Consider the following 25,287-nt stretch of genomic DNA (forward strand, 5'->3'; position numbering starts at 1 on the left):
ATTCTCAGTTTAGTGTTTTGGGTATTTCCTAAAAAATTTTTTAGGAAAAAATTCTTTTAAAGGTTGAAATTCCATAAAAAACAAAATCATAGATCCAAATACCTAATAACCACTTCTTGCTTTTTTTGTTGTTGTTTTAAATTTTTTTTTAGTTGTAGGTGGATACAGTAATTTTATTTTAATTATTTATGTTTATGTGATGCAGAACCTAGTGCCTTACACATGCTTGACAAGTGCTCTACTACTGAGCTACAACCCCAGTGCCTCTCTTCTTGCTTTTTTAATGCTTAAAATTTAGCTTTAGTTTTAAGTATTTCCAGGGAACAATGGGGCTGCATACTGGATCAGCCTTCACAAATCTGAATAGTATTGTTATAACAGTACTTTGAAATATAAGAAATACTGAGGGAACAAGAGCCATGATTCTTTGTTCCCCTTACCTGATTGATGCTCATGCTGGGGATGGACTGAGGACCTCATCCATGCTAGGCAATCAATGTACCTTAAACTACATCCTTATCCTCCATGATCTTTTTTTTTCCCCCTGCAACCATGTAAGTGGAGTCCCTATATACATATATTGAAATAAAATATTTTGTTTTTAAGCAGTGGTAAGTTTTGCATTTGCTCAAACCAACACAAAGTTCAAGGTCTTTGGAGATAATTAAAGACCACATTCATGGCTGCAATTGGTTAGAAGCCAAATAGTATCAAAGGTATCAAATGACTGGTTACTTGAACTGCCCCATTATCACCTTCAACTCCTCAGTAATAAAAGATTTAATGCATCCAAAGGTTAGAAAAGTTTTTGAAAAAGATATTAGGACTAAAAGTAATTTATAACATTTTCAAACTCACCAGAAATGGATTTTAAAACATGGTTTTAAAAAACCTGCACAGTGGCTTTTCTATATATGGCTACTAATCAAGAATATACAAGACCTAGTTGGAGAATTAAAGCAGTCTAGATAAGGAACAGAGCCAATGTAAGAGAGAAGATAAAGCCAGGGTTGACTCTGACTGCTAAACTAAATTATTTGAATTTTTTCCTGCAAGCAATGGGAGACAACAGGTTTCTGAAATCTAAATCTATACTGTAACCAGAGTTGACAAGGGGAAAATGTAAATAAAGCAGCCAAAAAAGACAGTAATATTTTACACATGAGAAGGATACAAAGGATAATTTGATAGGATTTAATAACCAGGAAATATAATATTCTATCTATCTATACACATACATATATATATACACATACACACACACATATATATATATATACACACACATACATACACACACACACATACACACACACTAACATGTATAATTCTAAAGTACTCAATAAACAACTGAACCTGTGAGAGTTATGTAACCTTAAAATAAGAAAATCCAGAGAATCAGATCCCTCCTCTCACCCTTAGGGAGGCAGAAAAATGGGGATAAGAATTAGAAAAGAGATGATTAATTCCATTTTTAAGCATTACATTTAAAGTGGGAGTTTTAGCAGGCAGTTAATTACTAAAAAGGGCACTAAGGAGACAAGCCAAATAGTTCCATTTTCTAAATAGCACTGAAAAGTTAGATCACATGGCTCGAATGGGATATAAACTAAAATCCAGATGGGTGAACCCTTATGTAGATCCACAGTACTATATTTCTATAAGATGATATCATGCTGATTACATGCTTCCTTTAAAAGTCTCATAGTTACATAATTCTTTTGCCTTTAAAATATGATCAGAGAAAATTAATATTTCCCCTTAAATGATTCATACTATATATGTTAATAGACTACAAGTTTATTTTAGCACCTGATTGCAATAACATCTATTGCTCAGTTACTAAAAACTGAGTTAACCAAGTAGCAGACACAACCAAGTGGAGAAATGGCAAACATAAATGTGAATTTTCCTACTGAACATGAAAAGTGAAACTAAGCTACCAACATTCCAGTTTTCTAGTGATGCTATTTTTAATAATAAAATATTAATTTATAGCTTAAAAAATGAATATCTGAGAAGTACAACAGAACAGCCCATTAGATAAATTAGTTATCCTCTTGGGGTAAAATTTAGATAGCTTGACAATCGTATCTGTAATATCCCTAAATACATTTATAAACAATTGTATCAAATTGCATCAATCCTACTTGAGAATATCTCAATATACCCCAGCTTCTCTGTTCTCATGCCACTACCTTAATCATATACTCCTTATTTCTTGCATTGCTTTTTTTTCCCCTTTTTTAACAAGCTGCTTAACTAGTCTTGCAAACCTTGGTATTTCTCTCATTTTACATAGTATAGCCAGTCAGATTAACTTTCCTGAAGCACCCCTATTACCATGGCAATGTTCTTTTGAATGTTTTTGTTCCTTTTTCCTTTTGTAAACTACTGTTTACAAAAGGCTTACTGTGTACCATTCATGCACCAGGTTAAGCACCTGGCATGAATTATCTCATTTAACCTTTAAAACAGCTCTTTGTTCACTTCTGTACCTTAGCTTAGCAAAATATGCAATTTGCCCAATTTCAAAGGCTAAATGGCACAGCTGGTTCTGACTCCATTGCACTTTAATGATTATTCTGTAGGGCACATTTTAAATTCCTTCACCTGACATTCATATGGCTCCTTTTGACTTAGTTCTAGAATATTTTTCCCACTCTATTTTTCCTTCCCCTATCTCCCAAATCAAACCAGTTGCTATTTTCCATACTAGCCCTGCAATTTCCCACCTCCACAGCTTTGACATATTATTTTATGCCCAGAAAAACATTCTGTCCATTTATTTTTTTAATATGTTAAATTTTACTCCTCCACTGAGTCTTATGCAATCTTCTTTAAACCCACCTGTTCCCAACCACAATCTACCCTCCCAATACACTTAAATCTGTCTCTGCTGTACCGTTTAATGTCTACCTTGAAATCAGAATGCTTACTAGTTTCATCAATCCTAGTAGATAACAAGCCCTCTGAGGCTTAATATGTGCCTCATATCTAATAAGCTTATACTATGTGCAATACAGTCTTCCCCCACTTATCCACAGTTTTACTTTCTGCAGTTTTGGTTATCTACAGTTAATAAGAAGGGTGTAGTAGAGTATAATAAGATATCTTAAAAGAAACAATTTTTTCTTCAGATAATTTTTCTTACAGTATATCATCATAATTGTTTTATTTAATCATTATTATGCTATTAATCTCCTGTCTAATTTATGAATTAATCTTTATCACAGGTATGTACATAAAGGAAAAAAATCACAGTATTTATAGAGCTTGATATTATCCACAGTTTTGGATATCTATTGTGGGTCTTAGAACATGTCCCCAAGGAGGGACTACTGTGCTACAAATATTTTTCTGAATGAAAATCTTTTTGCCCAAAGAACGACTTTTTGTGGCAGAGAACGGGAGTTTCTTACTATAAATGTTCTCATTCATAATTTTACACACACAGTTAAATCAATATGGTCTTCTAAGAAATGGTAAACTGGCCATCAAACTTAAAATACATTCAAAGGTCGGAATATCATTTAATAGAGATATGTACATGAGAGGATGAGTTATGGCCATTCGTCTTCCATCAAGCATGTACTTTCCTTTGAAGCAATGAAGAGTTGATTCCCAGAACAACAAAAATAAATGATGAGAAAGAATAACAAAATGTTTTTGCTTCAGTATCTCTTCTGGAGACAAATGTTCTCAAGACTTGAAGAACCACAAAGTTGGTAAAATGAACCAAAGGTTAAAGTCAAAGAACCTTAAGGTCTAAATCTATTTATGAAATACAGATATTCCTAAGTTAATATGAAGTAGAAGTGCATTTAACAGATTGACTCCTTAGAAAAGTCCCTTTGTGGGGCTGGGGTTGTGGCTCAGTGGTAGAGTGCTCACCTAGCATGCACGAGGCACTGGGTTTGATCCTCAGCACCATATAAATGTAAAATAAAGATATTGTGTCCACTTAAAACAAAACAAAACAAAATATTTTAAAAAAAGAAACGTCCCTTTGTTTTTATCCACCTCAAAAAATAGTCCATTATTTTAGACATTTCTTTACTTTGGATAAACTAAAACCAAGACCACAGCAAACAGAAATACAATATACATACATAGAAATAGGACATATGGCTGGGGGGGTTCATCTCAGTGGCAGAGTACATGACTAGTAAATGTAAGACCCAGGTTCAATTCTAAGAGCCAGGAAAAAAAAAGGAAGAAAGTAAAGAATAAACAAGGTGTATGTATACATAACATATATACAAAAAACATCTAGGGTAATATTTATGACAATGTTAAAACCACACAAACCCATTTTTCTGAAGGAAAGAATCATTAAATAATTTCAAAGAGTTATTATCAAGGCAATATTCTGAAATCACTCAAGTTTAAGGTTCCATGTCAAGCCTCCTGCCTATACTCATCAAAATCTTTTCCACACTAAGAGGGAGGCCCAGAAAGACCTATTGATGTTTCTGATTTAATAATCAAGTCCTAAAGCACTTATTTTTCTGTACTACTTACTTTGTGATTAATATGTCCTACCTGGCATTGTCATATATTATTAATTATTTGCATATGAGTACCAACCTCATCTACTAATAGTGGCTCTTCCAGGCCCTGCACAGTGCTGTATATGCTCACATTATAAACTTGGTACCTATTGCATTAAATCTGAATGAGTATTTAAACAATGGGTGGGGAACATAACTATTACTTCAAAGTACTTAATAATCCAAGGAAAGAAATGTCTGCAAATTCATTAATGACAATTATAAGGAAGTAAAAATAAACTGATACAAATAATCACTAGCATAGTGAGAGCATTGTTTTTTAATTACTTTACAAACTGAGACTCTGATACACTTTTGTGTTGTCTGTACAGTTGTGTAAAAAACCCCTACATATCTGAATATAGTTTTTTAAAAAAAGAAAATAGCCTCATAAAACTTACTAGATGACTAATTCAATGCCTTACCCCCTCTATCTGAGTTCTGCCTAGAGAATAACTGCTTTTTTTGTTTTCATTTTTAAATTGATGCACTGTAGTTGTACATAATGGTGGGATTTGTTATCACATATTCATATATGTATACAACATGACAATTTAGCCAATATCACTCTTCAGAATATCCCTTTTTCCTTCCTTATTTCCTCTCCCTAGTCCTTTTCCTCTATTGATCTCCGTTTGACTTTCACGAGACCCCCACCTTTCTTTTCCTTTTTACTCCCTAGCTTCCACATGAGAGAAAACGTATAACCCTTAATTTTTTAGTTTGGCTTATTTTTCTTAACATTCTCAAGTACCATCCATTTTCCTGCAAATGACATTAATTTCATTTTTCTTTATGGCTGAATAAAACTTCATTCTTCATTGTGTGTATGTGGGGGGGAGGGGGTTCCAGTCTGGCTATTGTGAATGGTGCTGCTGTAAACCTGGGTATGCACATATTCTTAAAGTATGATGACTTCAATTCTTTAGGATAAATGCCAAGAAGCAAATAGCTCGGTCATATGGTGGTCCCATGTCTAGACTTTTGAAGAACCTCCATACTGATTTCTATGGTGATTGTTCTAATTTACAATCCCATCAACAGTGTAAAAAGTGTTCCTTTTCAGAAAATCACTTTTTTTTTTTTAATTTTTTAATATTTATTTTTTAGTTTTCGGTGAACACAACATCTTTGTTGGTATGTGGTGCTGAGGATCGAACCCGGGCCGCACGCATGCCAGGCGAGCGCGCTACCGCTTGAGCCACATCCCCAGCCCAGAAAATCACTTTTAACTCAGCTGTTTTCATCTTGAATTTACCTCCATATTTCTAGCAACATGCATAGAAAGAGACCACATGTATACCTTATGTACACACACACACACACACACACACGCCATTTCCTGTGACTTTTTCAATCACAGCTAATATCTGTTGAGCATTTTCTATAGAAGACGAGAATTACCTCTTCCAATAAGTTATATTTCACTTCTTTGTTAAAGTACTAACATATCCCCACATTCTCTGGTAGAAGAATCAATATATTCAAACTAATCAAGTAATCTATAATTTTCTTCTTTGTGTTTGTGTGTGAGATTGTGGGATGGCTTTTGGAGCCCTCCATCTTCCTCTCTCTACTAGGATATTTTCCCTTTGCTCAGATCCATTGATCATCCTCCTCCATCTACTCCAAGTTCTAGAAAGCTGATTACAAAGACTTTGTGACCTATATTCTCTTATCTTACAGAGAGAAGTATCCATTACCTATGGGACATACTCACTTACCTATGGGAAGAAAGGAAAAGGTCTCTGGGTTCTTCATTCTTCCAGTTTCCTCCTATGGTCTGGCAAGGGTTAAGTTCCTCTAAGGTCCCATCAAGTCAATCCACTTCTATAGCAATAGCTCTAGGTAAATTATAGTAACTATTCCTCCCTTGTTCCTTCAAAATTGAGCTTAATAGGTTTCCTGCTGTTGCTAAGCCTAGGCTGATTCAGGATCCTTTGTTAATTCCTTTATCATCACCTACACCTTTGTGAATAGTCTTTTCATTAAACTCTCTTCCATTACTGCAGTTGATTTTACCACACTATACTGCATGGAATCTGACAGACAATACTCCAATGAGAAATCCTTCTCTCAATGTTTAGCACTTAGAGCCATCATTTCTTCATCCCAATCCTTGAGAATTCTCCTCACACATCCCTCCTCTTTCTTAATATAGCCTCCTCTTCTTGAGAGTCCTCCAAGAATTTCCTGATAAAAGGGGTAAATTTTTTTTGAGATGTTTATATACTTGGTAGTAGAGCAGTTAACATCCTTGAGATATTCTTTTGCTTCCTTGCCTCCTACCTGAATTCCTTATCTTTTTTTTTTTGGGGGGGGGGGTGATGCTGGCAGTTGAACCCTGAGTCTTGTACTTGCTAGGCAAGCACTCCACCACTGAGCTGTGTCCCCTGACTTTTGGCTGTCTTTTTTGTTGTATTCCTCAAGGAAATATTTATAGTGAAATGAATCTTTTCTTCCAATTGGAATAAAAGAAAAACATGGTTGCAAAAATAGTTATTTTGGTATAAGGCTTTGTGTGTCTGTGTGAGTTATCAATAATGCCCACCCAGTACTGGGAACTATACAGGGAAACAAACATTATGTATTTTTGACTCTATAAAACAATTCAATGTTTTGGGAGGGCAATTTTGCCATATCTACCAAATATTTAAAATAAACCACTGCTAGGCTGGGCATGACAGCACCTTCCTGTAATCCCAGTGATCTGGGAAGCTGAGGCAGGAGGATCACAAATTCAAGCCCAGCATCAAAATAAAAAATAAAAACAAATAAAAAGGACTGGGGACATAACTGAGTGGTAAAGTGCCCCTGGGTTCAATCCCTAGTACTTCTCCCAAAGGCTGGGGATATGGCTGGTGGCAGGGTGCCTAGTGAGGCACTGGGTTGATACCTAGCACTACAAAAAATATACTTAACTTCAGATTCATGATTCTGATTGTACTGATTGTTTTATCATGTCAATAACTCACACAGACCTCAAAGAATCCTAATTACTTAACTCATACAGCTGTTTGTTCTCGATGTATTCCTTACAGATTTTTTCCTCCCCTCCAGTTATTTTTCCCAATACATGTTTCTAAAGTTTCAGACACCTCTTTAAAAACTTTACAAGACATTCCAACTTCTGATTTACAGCTTACTAGAGGAAAAAATATGCTCCAAAGGTCAACAAATTAGTAGATGATTACCTCTACCTAGATGGCTTATTGGTATGCAAATAAAATGGGGGGCAGGAATGCATTGTCACTGATGAAATAGAAAATAACTATTTTAGAGTTATCAAAACAATATTAAAGAATATTAAAATTAAAACTAATAAAGACTTATGTCTGAAGTTATCTATAAATTAGACTGAAGCAGTAGCAATGTAGGGCTGGCTGTGTCACCAGAAGAGGAAAGGAAAAGAATCTGACAAGGAAGACTGAAAAGAATACAAATGTCACTGAGTTTAGAATCCAATGAATTTTTAGTACTATGGTACTGAGATATGAGTAATGTTATGTTTTTGGCCAGACTTAAAGGGGAGGAAAACATGTTGGGATATCTTAAATAACAAGAGATTAGAATAAAAGGTCATATAGACGGTTTCTAAACTGTAAATTCTATAATTTAAAAAAAGGGATAACTAAACTACATTTTCATTCAACATTATAAGTACTCACTTGGTACAAAACCCCTGGCACACACACACACAAAAAAGTTCCAAAGGCAATCTTTATCCTTAAGAAACTTAAAATCTAGCATGGACATCAAAAGTAAATAACAATAACAACAACAACAAAAACAACCCCAATACAATTGTAATACTCTTTGATAAGTGCTGAACTAGAACTGCAGAAGATGCCCCAAGGGTTACCTTCAAAGGAAGAGCATCCTAAGATAATTTGCATAAAGATTATAAGGCCTAAGATAGATAGGAAAGGCATCTATTATGCAAAAAGAAAAAAAATTAATACAAACATATTAACATTGGTAAAATTCAATGCTTTATCCAAACATAAGAGTTAATTCACTACAGTAAAATGAACTCTGAAACTATATCATTCTAAATGTAAAATGTAGGCTGCGGGTATAGATCAGGGTAGAGCACTTGCCTAGTGTGGATGAGGCCTTGGGTTCAATCCCCAGTACCACAAAAAAAGAAAGAAAGGAAAGAAAAATGTGTAATGAAAATTACCTAATGAAAAACAACTCCACATAATGCTTAAGAGTCAAACAGAAAAACTGATAAAGCTGAATACTTACACAAGTAAGTAGTTTAAAGTAAGGTAGCAAACTGCTCCCCCATTGACTTTCACTATTATTTCAGAGATGAAAAAACTGACCTCAGTGTACAATTACTATATTCATCACTGACTCAGATTATGACAACCAATTCCACAATTCTATAAAATTACTGAATCAAATTTTTATAATCATACAATCTACTTAAAACATATCTAAATTCAACCGCTCATCACTATTATTACAGTTTGGATACGAGGTGTCCCTCAAAAGCTTCTGTGTTAATGCAGGATTGTGCAGAAATGATAAGACTGTGAGACAGGCAACTCAATCAGTCCATCTTAATTTGAAAGAACTGACTGGATGGTAACTGAAGACAGGTGTAGCATGGCTAGAAGAGTGGGTCACTGGGAGTGTGCCCTGGAAAGGTTCTTCTTCCCTGAGGACCCTTCTCTCCCTCTCTCTGCTTCCTGGCTGCCATGGGGGTAAAGAGCTTTCTTCCACCATGCCCCTCCCCCACATCCTGCCTCATTTTAAGCGCAGAGCAATAGAGTTGCACCTCTGAAACCATAAGCCCTAAATAAATTTTTCCTCTGCTAATTTGTTTCTGTTGGATATTTTGGTCACAGAAATGTAAGGTTAACTACATTTGATTATCTGATTATCTAATATTTATGGAGTACTTAATATATACCAGATACTATGCCTACCATTTTTTTTTTTTTTTGCTATTGTTACTGGGGATTAAACCCAGTGGTGCTGTACCAATGAGCTACACCTCCAGTACTTTTTATTTATTTATTTTGAGATAGTGTCTCCCTAAATTACTGAGACTGATCTTGAACTTGCGATCCTCCTTCTTCGGCCTCCCAAATTGCTGGGATTTCAGGCATATGCCAATATGCCTAGCTTATGCCCACCATTCTTTTTTTCTAATATTTATTTTTTTAGGTGGACACAATATCTTTATTTTACATTTATGTGATGCTGAGAATCGAACCCAGTGCCTCACGAATGCTAGGCGAGTGCGCTACCACTTGAGCCACATGCCCAGCCTCCAATGCCCACCATTAATGATGCACCATCTCAATTAATTCTCAAAGAAGACCTACTGTATTAGGCACTAATACTCTCTCCATTCTGCAGATAAAAAGTCAAACTTTGATAAATTAATTTCCCAGAGTCACACAATTCTAGAAGTTATTTCAGCAAAAGGTGACTTTAGAGTCTGTACAACCACTGTAAGTGCACAAGGATACCTCTAAGTACACACCTGTGGAAAAGCAAGATAAGGCCATTAGTAAATTCATTCTTATAAGTTTATGTCTGTAGAAAAAGTTAATCTAAAACAAATAATAGTTAGATCTCTATCAGCGACAGTGGCACATGTGTGTAGTCGTAGCTAATCAAGTGGCTGAGGAAGAAAGATCACTTGAGCTCATGAGTTCAAGACCAACTTAGGCAACAGAGTAGGACCACATTTGGCTCTAAAAGAAAGGGAGGGAGGGAAAGAAGAGAGGAAAAAAGAAAGAAAACTTAGATTTTCTCCCAATTCAACATATTTATAGCAAACCTAGAATAAATATTATTATTTTCAGTCTCAAAAAGCTCAAGTTTAAACAAACAAATGATAAAACTACAAACTAGAACCAAGCACAAAGTATGTGCCATTCTGATCTGCTTTTCACTATGAATACTTTGGATACCAAATGTGTAGATCTCTTTTCCTTGTACTAACTAATCTCTAATCCTTCAAATAGCAACTGGGTATTCTACAATTCAATTCACTTATGGTACCACCTACCTGCAGTTAGTCTCAGACTCCATAAGCCTTCAAATGCCAACCACAAATCCTGGGCATCTTGTACTTCTAACCATGCAGTTATTAATGGGGGGTTCCTCCTTTAATGTTCATAATTTACTAGAATGGCTCAGGAACACAGGAAGACACTTTACTTACTGTTACTGGTTTATTATAGAGGAATGGCCATATGGAAGAGATGCTCAGGGCAAAGCACAGGAGAATTGGGAGGGGAGAGTGGATTCCATGTATAACACCTTCCTAGCACCTGATATATATACCAACCCCAACAATCTCTAAACACCACTGTTTTTTCTGGAAGCTTTCACTTCACAGGTATGACTGATTAAATCATTGGCCATTAGTGACTAACTACCCTAACCCCTTTTACCTCCCCAGAGGTAAGGGATGGGACTTAAAGTTCCAATCTCTAACATTTCTTGATCCTTCTGGCTCCCAACCTGAGGGGCCCAGGCAAGAAGTATCTCACCTTCTTGCAACAAAAGACACTCTTATCACTCCTATCACTAAAGAAATTCCAAGGGATTTAGAAGATCCATATTAGGAACAGGGACAAAGATCAAACATATTTCTTACTGCATCACAACCACATTAGACACTGAGATACTAAGATTAAAAAGTTATAGCTCCTATCCTTAAGGAGCTTATTTACAATTTATCTGCTCAAAATTCTTCATTTTAATTCAAGTATATTTTAAATACTAAGTCAAAGATGATTTTCTTCAAAATAATTCTAATCTTATCAAGAAGACAATGTTAAACAAAAGTTCCTGAGGCATGCAATAATACCAACTGAGAAAAACAAGGGCCTGGGGTAAAATAAACTTAATTCTAAACAAAAGAACTTTGGGTAAAATATTCTTGAGTCTCAATTTCCTTGTAAAAGGTATAATACTGATAAAGACTTTAAAATGTAGTCAGTAATCTTAAGAAATATATACAGAATATAGCATACTGTTTAACAGAGATGAAACAAGGGATACAATTCTGAATAAGAATTAGGAGAAAACAAAATGTACTAGGATTTGATCAAAAGAACTAACAATCTTGCTCTAAAATTTAATATAAAAGGATAAGGTATAAAGTATAAAAAGATGAGATTCTTTTTAAGATGCCTACAAAAAAAACCTATTAGTTCCTTTTGTCAACTGGTAAGTATCTATTGATTACCCTTAAGTGAATCATTTTGAAAAACATTTGCAGGTCACTTTTATAGACCGTAGATGAATCACCTGGTTCAAAGGATCTGCCTGTATTTCCACTCTGCCCTTGCCCCCCCCACACACACACACACACACACACACACACACACACCTGTGTATGTTTCAGAGGAAGGACCCAAATGACAATCACATTCACAAAATAATCTCATAACACTGGAATCTTTTATTTAATAAGAAACAGTTAAATTTATAGGTTTATTATATATAAAGTGGAGTTCATATAGTTTTTTCAATGGGAGGCCATTTGATTTCTAATACCAAAAGAAGTACTTGTTTAATGCTTAACATTTTCTTCTAGATTTTTGGTCAGGAAATAGATTGTATCCAGAACATAGTTAAATGAATACAAAACAATAGTTACAAGCCCTTGATAAGCTACAAATTAGCTATGAAGAAAGAATATAAAACAATGAATGCATAGTTTTCCAAAGCAATGGCAAGAATATGAAAGGTTCCTACAGGGAACAAGAGTTTGGACAAGTTGAATTTTAAATGAAAAAAATGAACATAGATTCCTGGAGAGTCATTATTCAAGTCTAGATCAGTGGTTTTCATGTTGCAGGATATGACACATTTGTGAGCCATGAAATGGATTTAGTGATTCTCAACCAACTTTTAATTTTATTTTTTAGTTGTAGTTGGACACAACACCTATCTATCTATCTATCTATCTATCTATCTATCTATTTATTTATTTATTTTTAGGTGGTGCTTGAGGTTCAAACCCAGGATCTCACACGTACTAGGCGGGCGCTCTACCGCTGAGCCACAACCCCAGCCCTCAACCAACTTTTAAAAAAACAAAGTAGAATATAAAATCAGAATACATACACTATGTGTAACTAAAGATGTTGTTTCAGAAAACTTTAATGCAAAAACATAAATGAATTGGTTCCCTATGTAAAATATATTTCTTACTGTGGGTCTGGTCAAGCGTTGGAATGCCAAAATTCTAGGTAAAAGGCATGGCATGAACGAAGCCTGAGAGGAAGAAATGCTCAATTATACTCTCCCCTCCGTATCTATGGGTTCCACATCCATGGATTCAACCAACTGTAAATGGAAAATATTTTAAAGAAAAAACTCCATCCGTACTAAACTGGTACAGACATCTTTTGTCACTATTTTCTAAGCCACACAGTATAACAACTACTTTCACAGCATTTACACAGTATTAGGTATAAAAAATAACCTAGCCAAATTAAAGCACATGGGAAGATGTGGAGAGGCTATACACAAATACAGCACCATTTTTACATAAAAAGCAAGCACATTCAGAGATTTGGGATGCTAATCCTCAATGGATACCAAAAAATAACTGTATATGAAAAGAATAAAGAGATTAATTTTGACTGTACACATAAAGGAGCAATCAAAAAAGATGATGACTTGGTGGGTTACACTTTAGGAACGCAGACTTTAGGCTAAGGCTTCAAAAGCTACCATGGGGGCTGGGGGCAGTGGCACACATCTATAATTCCTAACCACAAAAGAGGCTGAGACAGAAGAATTGCAAATTCAAGACTAGCCTCCACAATTTAGGGAGACTCTGACTCAGAATTAAAAAGGGCTCAAGGTATAGCCTGGTGGTAGAGTATCCCTAGATTCAATTCCTCTGTACCACAATAAAAAATAAAAAAGGTAACACTAGGCTTTTGAATAGGTTTTAAATTATTTAGCAAAACACATTATCAAGACAAAAATACGTTGCCTGATATCTAAGAAACCTAAATAATCATATGCAATTCACTGTGTACTGCAAAACAACAGAAACATGTATGTTTTAGTTTTAGTTTGGGGATGAGAATTTAACCCAGGAGCGCTTTATCACTGATCTACATTCCCAACCATTTATATTTTTTTAATTTTTTGCATCAGGGTCTATGTTGCCCAGGCTGGCCTAGAACTTGCAGTCCTCCTGTCTCAGTTTCCCAAGAAGCTGGGATTACAAGCATGTACCACAGCACCTGGTGAAATCTATACTTTCTTATGTATTTTCAGTTAATCTTGTTTCTACAATCCTTTGAATATTTTTTAATTAAATATTTAAGTTATTTCTAAATGTTCTGGTTTTGCCTAATTCCTACCAAAATCTACAGAAATGAATTTTATAGAACATAGATTTCTGGGGAGTTGTTATTCAAGTCTAGATCAGTGGTTTTCATGTTGCAGGATATGACATTTGACAAGCTTATTCTAAAATTTATATGAGCTTAGCCAAAAAAATTCTTGAAAAAGAATAAAACTGGAGAACTCACATTATCTGACTTAAAGACATTAGTAGTTAAGGCTCTACAGTATTGGCAAAAGGACAGACACACAGATCAGTAAAACACAAGAGTTCATAAATACTGATAAAGTCAACAGTTTTTGATTAACAGGGTGATTCAATGAAAAAAAGACAGCCTTTTCAACAACTGGTTATGGAACAAGTGAATAAATTAAATGAAACTCAACTCATACCTCACACTTCATATAAAAATTCACTCAAAATGGATGATAAACCTAAATATAAAACTATGGAACATGTAGAAGAAAATATAAAAGAAGCTCTTTATGACCTTGGGTTAAGGGACACAGTCCTTAGATAAAAACCAAAATTGAAATCAATTTTAAAAAATTAACAAAATTCGTCTTCCTCAAAATTTAAACTTCTGTTTTTTATATAAAGAAAATTATTGTCATTTCCCCTACTGATTTTTTGCCTTAAAGCAGAGGTATGCAAACCAAGTTCAAAGGTCAAATCAGTCAGGTCCTGCTTTTATAAGTACAGCAATAGGAGGAAAAGACATTTCAGTCAAGGACACACCATATATAAAACAATGATCCCATAAGATTATAGTAGAGAGTAAAATTCCTATCATCTAGTGATGTCACAGTTCAATATATTACAAGTCTGTGGTGATGCTTGTGTAAACAAAACCAACTGCATATAAAAGTATAACACATATAATTTATGTATAGTATTTACTTGATATTGATAAAAGTATCTATTTTATGGTTTTTGTACTTCCTATACTATACTTTTTATCATTATTTTAGAGTATAATCCTTCTACTTATAAAAGTGAAACAGTATGCTGGGTAAAAATGACAGCAACCTCATGTATCTCATGTTCTCTGCATCTCTTTACCATCTCAAAAGTGACTTACATCAAGTGACTGACTTATGCCATCTAGATTTGTTTAGGTATACTCCATGATGTTCACACACAAAATCACCTAACTACCTAAGACATTTCTCAGAACATATCTGTCATCAAGTGACACACAACTGTAAAGTTTTATTGTAACGCAATCACATTCATTTTTTGGCTACCTTTGTACTCTAAAAGCAGAACTGAGTACCTATAACAGAGACAATAAGCCCCACAAAGCTTAAAATATTTACAGAAAATATTTCACTACTGTCTTAAAGGATTAAAAGGCCAAGAAATTAGTAAAAGATCTCAAAACTTCAATATTTAGGGTCTTTGAGACAATTATTCAAACAATTATTAAAGAACTATAAAATTATGAGACAAAAGGCCAAAACTGCATGCATTGTTATAATCTTAAGTGATAAGCCCAACTTTACAAAAATGATAAAACAGCTTGATTATAAAGTTTCTGAAACTTTATTCTTCATAATTAAACTGTCTTCTATATTTGAATGATGGGAAAACTTTACAATTCAAATGTATTTAATAAGAATGCACCCACATTTTTCATGAAGGAACATATTGAGTATAAAACAAAATAGTCTGGCTTTTTCTTACATGCACTTTATTTTATACTTCACTTCACACTTTATGATTTAATATAGTCACTGAAATCCTTCAACTCTGATCAAGTCAAACCTTTATGTGACTAATAAGCTGGGTGTGGTGGCACATGCCTGTAATCCCAGTGGCTCCAGAGGTTGAGACAGGAGGATTTCAAGTTCAGAGCCAGCCTCAGCAATGGAAAGCAGCTAAACAACTCAGTGAGACCCTGTCTTTAAATAAAATATAAACTAGGGCTGGGGATGTGGCTCAGTGGTTGAGTGCCCCTGAGTTCAATCCCTGGTACTCAAAAAACAAAACAAACAAACAAAATACACACACACACTTAAGTGACTAATGAAGGGTCTACAGTTGATTTCCTAGTGTAAAGAAGAAACCTAATATTTCCTTTAAACTTCCATAGTTTTTATTCTTAACCTCCAAATTAATTCATCTTCATTCAAAATACAATTCAGTACCTTAAAAAACAGTTTGTCATTTTGTACTTGATCTCTAGAGAATTTCAACCTTATCCCATGGGGCAGACTGAATTAAGATTTCTACACTAAAATTTCTCAAATTTTATGTCTCTCTCTACAGCCACATTGACCTTTTTTCAGCTCTTCAAATGCACACCTGATCCACCTATGCTTTTGCACAAAACTATTCATTCCATCAAGAAAATGTTCCCCTTAGTAAACTCTTATTCAACTTTCAGGTCTCAACTGAAGTTCTTAAGAGAAGTTTTTCCTCACATCATCCTAAGTTAGGTCCATTTGTGCTACATTCACATAAAACTCTGTTCCTTTCCTTCAGAGTATGTAATGTACACCTATGCTTTTATTCTGTCTCCCCCCTTTTTTGATGATCTCAAACCTCCTAGCTCATAGTAAGGGCAGGCAAAGCAAGGCAATCATTAATTTGTTTAAAATGTAACCCACCTTTTCAAGTAAGTAAGCTCTGCCCCTTCTCAGTCTAAGGTCTCTTTTAGGCAGTAATGGTGATGGAAGAATAACAGAGGAAACATGTATGCAGAACTACTTACATATTGATACTTGCTGTACCAAACTTTTGTTGAAATACCTCCTTAAATTCTCAGGTGTGCAAACTCCATTTATTCATTTTATATACCTCAAATTCTTACTCTCAAGGTCTCATCATCTATAAGAAGTACACTTCCTTTCAAGGCATTTCTTCAGATTCTATGTAACAACTTATTAGACATTATTCTACCTTTAAGTACTTCATGATTTTTTTTTTGAAAATTTTTTTTGTAGTTGCAGGTGGACAGAATGCCTTTATTTTATTAGTTTATTTCTACGTGGTTCTAAGGATCCAACCCAGTGCCTCACACATGCTAGGCAAGCGCTCTGCCACTGAGCTATAGCTCCAGCCCACTTCAAGATCTTTTTTTAAAATCTAAATTAGACTTTATATTTTGAGATAATTTCAAATTCACATGTAGTTATAATTAATTATAGAGATCCACATATCCCTTACCAAGTTTCCCCCGACACTAATTTTTTTCCTTCCAGTATGGGGATTGAACACAGGGCACTTTACCATTAAACGACATCCCCATCTCCTTTTTATTCTTTGAGGCAGGGCCTCACCAAACTGCAGAGGCTGGCCTCTAACTTGCAATTTCCAGCATCAGCCTCCTGAGTCACTGGAATTACAGGGTGCATCCCCAAGCCTGCTTTACCCCAAAGCTATTAATTTGAAAAACAATAGTACAATGTCACAATCAGGGTGCTGATAGTGATACAGTTAAGATATACTTCCTCCTTTTACAGTCACACCAACTCCCCTCCCACCTTTACAACTTCCATAAACCCCTGGCAGCAACTAATCTGTTCAATTTCATAATTTTGCATCAAGAATATTATATAAATGGAACCACATAGTAACTTTTGAGATTGACTTTTTTTCATTCGGTATTATCTCTGGAGACTCATCCAGGTTATAGCATGTATCAGTATTTTGTAACTTTTTACTGCAGAGTATTATTTCATGGAATGGATATACAGTTTAACCATTCACCCACTAAAAGATATATGGCTTTTTTTATTATAATACTTTGTTGAAATAAACTCTGCACAAGTAATGTTTGATTAAAGTAATACAAATAACATTTTCTTCCTTCACTTAGCAATTGTATTTATGTTTTTATTTACTTATCCCCAAGCCTATTTTATTTCGAGACAGGGTCTCGCTAAGCTGCTGAGGCTGGCCTTAAACTTGATATCCTCCTGTCTCCTCAGTTGCTACCTTGTCTGGCCTTTTAAACAAGAGTCCTCCAAGTCTGCAAACACCAGTATAGATCAAGTCCTACTAACATGTAAAATGTAGGTAACAGTTATTAAATTATCCTGATTCTTCTGTATACTTTAGTTTATAAAAATCTTATATGACTTTTGTTGTTTTGTGGTTTTGGGGGTTGTTTTTGTGGGGCTGTTTGTTTTAATGCTAGGGATCAAACCCAGGGCTTCATGCATGCTAGGCAAGTGCTCTGCCACAGGAGCTATAACCCCAATCCTCCTTCTTCATTTAAGTATTATTGTATATTTGTTTTTATTTATTCATTCTTGTACTAGTTGGGATAGAACCCAGGGAAATCTACCACTAAGCTACATTCCCAACCCCTTTTATTTCTCAGTTTGAATCAGGTTCTCACTAAGTAGGTGAGGTGAGTCTTGAAATTGCGATTCTGCCTCAGCCATGTGATTATGTTAGTTTTTAAACAAGCAAAATTACTTTTTAAAAAATAACCTTGGATTACTCCCAGAAGCATAAAAGGCTAGCTCAATATTTTTTTAAAGGTTTTTTTTTCTTTAGAGAGAGAGGGGGGGGGGAGAGAGGGAGGGAGGGAAAGAATTTTTGATATTTATTTTTTAGTTATTGGCAGACACAACATCTTTGTTTGTATGTGGTGCTAAGAATCGAACCCGAGCCGTACACATGCTAGGCAAGCGCACTACCACTTGAGCCACATCCCCAGCCCCAGGCTAGCTCAATACTGAAAAATCAGTATAAATAATCATGTTAATAGATTAAAAGAAAAAAAATCTACACCATCTGAATACATGCAGAAAGGTCATTTGACAAAATTCAACTTCAGTATTAAAACAAAAGCAACAAACAAAAACTCTCAGTAATCTGGAGACACACACAAAAAAAACTTTCTTAACCTGGTTAAGAGTGTTCACAAAATGATCTACAGCTAACATATGTTAAAGATAAAATACTGAATACTTTCCCTTTAAGATAGTGATTAAGATAAGGATGCTCCCTCTCACTTCTTTCAACATCTCACTGAAATCCTTAGCCAATGGAATAAGCCAAGAAAAACAAATACAAATAAAGAAAACTTCAAATAAAGAAAAGGAAATGAAAGGTATACAGACTGAAAAGAAAAAAGGCTTCTCTATTCATATACAATACGATTGTCTACTTAGTGAATCCCAGAAATCTATAAACAAACAAACAAAAAACTTTAGCATCAACAACAAAATCAGGCTACAGGGCATGGGGGCAACACCTATAGTCCCAACTATATGGGAGACTAAGGCAGAAGGATTATTTGACCCTATCTTAGGTCAGCCTGGTCTCTAAAAAAAAAAAAAGAGAGAGAGAGATACAAAGTTAATTTATGCAAATTAATTGATCATCTATATACTATCAATGATCAATTTGAAACTAAATTTTAAAAAATTATCCTTTATAGAGGCTGGGGATGTGGCTCAAGCAGTAGCGCACTCGCCTGGCATGCGTGTGGCCCAGGTTCGATCCTCAGCACCACATACAAAACAAAGATGTTGTGTCCACCGAAAAACTAAAAAATAAATATTAAAATTCTCTCTCTCTCTCTCTCTCTTTTAAAAAAAATTATCCTTTATAACAGAACCAATCAAAATACTTAGGTACAGACCTAATAAATTAACTGAAGGATCTATATGTTGAAAACTATAAAACCCTCATGAAAGAAATCAAAGACATAAGTAAATGAAGAGAATACTGTTTTCATAGATTAGAAGACTCAATACTGTTAAAATGTCAGGTTGATTTATCGATCAAACATAATCCCAATCAGAAGCCCAACAGATTTGTGTGTGTGTGTGTGTCTGTGAAAGGCCAAGAAACTAAAATAATCAACAGTTTTGAAAAAGAATTAAGCTGGTGGACTCACTGATGTCAAGATATGTTTAAGTTGTGATAAGACAGTGTGTTACTGGCAAAAGTATAGATAAACAGATCAATGGAATAGAAGTTGTCCCTTTCTTGTGGATTTTAACAGACAAGGGCAATTCAGTGAGAAAGGAGGATGTTTTCAAGAAACCATCAGGTAGCAACAAAAGAAAATAAATAAAAATCTACTTATAGTACTCTCATGTAAAAATTGACTTAAAACAAACATACATCTAAATGTAAAATATGCAAATATAAAATATGAAGAAACAATATAAGAAAAAAAATCTCTGTGATCTTGGATAAGGCAAAAAATTCTGAGCGCAATGGCAAAAGGTAAGATTCATAAAATAAAAAATTGGTGACTTGGGCTTCATCAAAATTTTAAAACTTCAAAAGACACTACTAAGAGAATGAAAAAGTAAACCACAGACTGGGAGAAAATCTTGGCAGGATACTTATTTGACAAAAGACAACAAAGAACTCTCAAAATCTGGCGCTGGGGCTGCAGTTCAGTGGTAGAGTGCCTGCTTAGCATGCACAAGGCCCAAGGTTTAATCCTCAGCATCCTGCCCCCCAAAAAAGAACTCTTTAAGAAAACAATCTAAGCTGGGCAAGGTACAACAAGCATATAGTCCCAGCTCAGGAGCCTCAGGTAGGGGGATCCCTAGAGCCCCAAAGTTCAAGGCCAGCCTGTGCAACAGAGCCAGACCCTATCAATCAATCAATCAACAGACGATTTGGACACTTTACCAAAGATAAAAGACAGCAAAGAAGCACATGAAAAGCTGCTCAACATGATTAGTCACAAGGGAACTGCAATTAAAGACCACAATGAGATACTATTATATACCTTTTAGAATAGCTAAAATTAAAAAGATTGCCCATACCAAGCTGCTGATGAGAATATAAAGTTACTGGAACTCTCATACATACTAGTGGGAATGCAAAGTGCTTTAAAAAATTTGACAATGTTTTGGGGCTGGGATTTTGGCTCAGCAGAAGAGTGCTCACCTAGCATGAGCGGGACCGAGTTTGATTCTCAGCACCCCATAAAAATAAAGGCATTGTGTTGTATCCGTGTACATCTAAAAATAAATAAATATATATTTTAAAAAAAAGTTTGACAATGTTGTCATTTACTATGCTGGTGTAACAAATTAGCACAAACTAGATGTCTTAAAACAACACAGATTTGAGTCGGGCAAGGTGGTACACACCTGTAACCCTGGCGACTCAGAGAGTGAAGCAGGAGGACTGCAAGTCCAGGCAAGCCTCAGCAATTTATGGAGGCCCTAAGTAACTTAGTGAGACCCTTTCTCAAAATAAAACAAAAATTTAAAAGGACTGGGAATGTGGCTCAGTGGTTAAACGCCCCTGGTTCAATTGTCGGGACCAAAACAAAACAAAACAAAACACCCACAAATTACCAGTTTACAGATCTGTAGGTTTACAGAACACTCTGTATACAAATCTATAGGTTTGGGCAGGGCTGCTTTCTTTTCTAGAGGTTCTAAAGATTAATTCTTTTTCTAGCATTTTCCATCTTCTAGAGATCACCTAAATTCCTTCGCTTGGGGCCTCCTCTCCTCTACAAAGCCAGCAACTCTGCATCTTGCTGACCCAATTTCCATTGTTACAAGTTTTTTTTCACACTATTCTTTAGCTTTTCTTATTTCTTCTTTTTTTCTTACATACATGACAATAGTGGAATGCATTACATTCATAATTATCCATTCACAGCACAATTTTTCGTAACTCTGTGTATAAAGTATGTTCACGCCAAATTCATTCCCTTTTTTTAATATTTATTTTTTAGTTGTAGTTGGACATAATACCTTTATTTATTTATTTTTATGTGGTGCTGAGGATGGAACCCAGAGCCTGCATCAAGCTAGGAAGCAGCGTTCTACCACTGAGCCACACCTAGCCCCTTCTCATTCCTTTTTAAAAGGCAATTCTGATACTTGGGCCCTCTAGTATTATTGTATTGAGACTAATTAACAACCTTAATTCAATTTTTCAATTTTGCCTTGTAACCAAACGTATTCACAGGTTCTAGTTATTAGAACATTTTTTTTTGGGGGGGGGGACCAGGGATGGAACTCAGGGGTGCTTAACCACTGAGCCACATCCTTACCTGCTTTTTATTTTTTGAGATATGGTCTTGCTAAAATACCTAAGGCCTCACTAAATTGCTGAAGCTGGCTTTGAACTTGCAATCTTCCTGCCTCAGCCTCCTGAGCCAGCCACTGGGATTACAGGGGTGCACCAATGCACATGCAAGAACATCTTTAAAGACTATTATTCTGCCTATCACAGACTAGGTATTTTGTTTTGTTTAACAAAGCTAAGCAACTTTACCCATATGAGCAGCAATCCCACTTTCAGGTATATACCCAGAAGAAAAGCAGACATGTTCACCAAAAAAAAAAAGAAAGAAAGAAAGAAATCAACTCAAATGTCCTTCAATTGGTGAATGGATAAACAAATGATGGTACATCTATATAAAGAAATAGGATACTCAACAATAAAATATAAGGAATGTGTATTTGCTCAACGACATGGATGAATTTCCAATATATGCAAACAAATGAAAAAAAGCAGAAACAAAAAGCTAAGTATTGTATAATTCCGTTTAAATGATATTCAAGAAAAGAAAATTACAAGGATAGACAGTCACTGGTTCCCAGGGATAAAAGATAGGGGAAAGTTGACTACAAAAGGGTAACACAAGGAGATTTTAGGTGATGGAACTGTTCTGTATTTTGCCTGGTAGTATGCAGTAAAAAATATTTTTTAAAGAAAGGAAACATATAATTTCTTATTCAAATGGGCAGAAACTTAAAAAAATCTGACAATGCCATTTGTAGGCAAGAATGAGAAACCACTACTGGTAGGAATGAAAATCATTACACCTTTAGAGGGTAATATGGCTGTAACTAGTAAAGCTGGAAATGAACATCAACCTATTATCAGCAATTCCCCTTTACAAATGTCATGAATTTTCCATCACACATGTGCTCAGAGGCATGCACAAGAATATTCATTTAACATTGTTTGAAATATTGAAAAAAGGAAAAGGAAGCCAGTATGGTGGCATGCACCAGTAATCACAGCTACTCTGGAGGCTGAGTGAGGCAAGAGAATCTCAAGTTAGAGGCCAACCTCAGCAACTTAGGGAGACCCTGTCTCAATGTACTGTACCCCTGGGTTCAATTCCCTGTACTCCACTAAAAAAAAAAAAAAAAAAAGTGGGGGATGCATAAGGGAAAGAACTGACCCTATCAACCACTTGTATGATTTGGAGATGGGAATATATTAATTTATTTAAGATTAAGTAAGGAGACGCTGAACTTGGAATATGGAGACAATCATTTCAGCATCTAGTTCCAAGTCCATCACTAGTTAGCACTCAAACTATAGGCTATTTCTACAAACCTTTCTTTTTCCTGGAAAATGAAGATAAACTCTATAACCACAGCAACTGCTTCCAAATCAATACTTCTGTGATTCAATAAGTATATAATAAAAAATTATGTTCTAAATCACATGTTAAGATACTCTTTTTTCCAAACACACTAAAATCAGAAAAAAATCAGAGAAATAGGACATCTTAGTGTACTGAGATATAAACAGACCAAATTTCTTGGTATATCTGTGAAGAGATTTTTAATAAAGATAATTCAGGAAGGTCATATAAACAGCTAAACCACTGTACTGACCTGAGTCACTCTTATGTAGAATTTATATAACCTCTCTTATTTTAACATTCTAAAACGAGTTTATATTATTGAGCACCCCTTGTCAAGTCTGTCTTAGCCAAGACATCTAAGTAAGTCATACATGGTAAGATTCACTCAACTGTTTTAAAACAACGAAAAAAATAATGCTTTTCATATTTTTACCTATTTCATACATAAAATGCTTACATTTTGATAATTTCAGTATGCCACATAGTTTAGACAGGCTTTTAAAACCGTAATATGTTATGTTCACAGGAATCTCGTAAAAAAAAATAGTAGTTCATATTCAAGAAAGCTTATTTAATAATTTTCATTACCGTCAATATTTACACTTCAAAGACACCAATAACCAACACATCATTTGTTCCTATGCAGAATTTAATAGGTTATTAATGTCTGGTATAATTCAAAAGGGAAATTACGGTACGATTATTAAAACATGACATTGCTTTTTAAAAATAACACTTTTCATCTTGTAAGTCAAATCAATACTTGAATCAATTTTTGTTATACAGACTTTCTAAATCAAAATTCTTAGACTTGTAAAGGAGAAACGGGACAAACTCACACTATATCGTACTTCATAAAGGGCCTGGAAAAATCTTTCGACCGAAACCTAAATTCCACACGCATTACTGTCAATCAACTAAACAGAAGATGAGTTATCATTAGGAAGTTACATAATTTACAACAGAGATCATCTAAAGGGCCTTTCAATGAAAATAGATTACAATTTACAGGCTTCCAAGTCTAATTTACAATCTCAGAGCAAATTATCAGAAAACATTAACGAAATTAGGTTTTCCTTTCAAAGCGCCACAAGGAAGCAGGAACTGTTTATCTGTTTAAAGAACGCAAGGAGTAGCAGAATACCAGGAGCTGACTCAGTCAGTGGAACGCTGGCTACATTCCGTCTTCTAAAGGAAAGTGTTTCCCCCGCCGATTTCCCGACCCGCCAGAAAGGCGTCCCCAGTGTCGCCAACTCCCGGCCCAGGCTCAGCAGGCAGACGACTCAAAGCCGCGCGACCCGCAACTCAGCTGGGGCGGGCTGGAGCCCGCGCCAAGGTGCGTCCCTGGCCAAGGCACAGGGAGCGGGCACCGCGCAGGCAGCGTTCCTTTGAGGGACAAAGGTTGGACTCGCACCCGCCGCAGCTACCGATCCCACTGCCAGGGGCTGCCGGCCGGGCAGCCTAGGGGTCCAGCCCCCGCCCGAGCGCGGCGTGTGGGGGAGGGAACGAGGGGACCAGCCCTGCCGCCCTTCCCCCGCCGCGCTCCCGCGGACCTGTTGATTAAGATCTCCACAACCTAGCTGCCACCGGTCCGCCTCTTACCTCCGCGCCACGGCGCCGCCAACCTTCGCGCCCCAGCTGCTCCTTAGCACTGCAAAAGCCACAGCCCTCCGGTGGCCCTCAAAATACCGGATAAAGAATCCAGAAACTCTCGATTCCCCACCTCAGGATCTTTAGTCTCCACCCCCTCCCCACCGCCAGCCTCCTCCGTCGCGGCCGTCGCCGCCAGCAACTCCAACTCGAGACCGCGCGAGACCGGCCCCCGCGGCCGCCGCGAGACCGCGCACGCGCCCCCGGGACTCTGGCGCAGCGGACGCGCCTATCCCAGTCCCTCCCCGGCGCGCCCCGCCCACTGTCAGGCTGAGAGGCTGGCGCGGTTCGCCCAATCCCGAGCCGGCGCGAAGAGAGTGCCCACTCATTGGTCTGCTCTGTAGCTCTGTGCGGTCGGTCGCGCGCACTCGCGCGCCTCTAACTGTAAAATGCGAGCCGTGTCG

At 36.1% G+C, this 25,287-nt stretch overlaps 1 protein-coding gene across 4 annotated transcripts in view; it reads right to left on the reverse strand.

Moving 5' to 3' along the window:
• Positions 1-25,009, reverse strand: part of Pals1 (protein associated with LIN7 1, MAGUK p55 family member) — a 96,853-nt gene extending 71,844 nt beyond the window's left edge. For 3 of the 4 annotated variants that reach the window (XM_026385156.2, XM_026385155.2, XM_026385153.2), the window contains exon 1: positions 24,836-25,009. The gene's annotated coding sequence lies outside the window, so the exon portion shown is untranslated. Of the gene's footprint in view, positions 1-24,377; positions 24,437-24,835 lie in introns of those variants that run through there. The other variant, XM_026385154.2, reaches the window with a different exon arrangement.
• Positions 25,010-25,287: the final 278 nt, after the last annotated feature.

The sequence above is a fragment of the Urocitellus parryii genome, chromosome 6 (genome assembly GCF_045843805.1).
Source record: "Urocitellus parryii isolate mUroPar1 chromosome 6, mUroPar1.hap1, whole genome shotgun sequence".
NCBI lineage: Eukaryota > Metazoa > Chordata > Mammalia > Rodentia > Sciuridae > Urocitellus > Urocitellus parryii.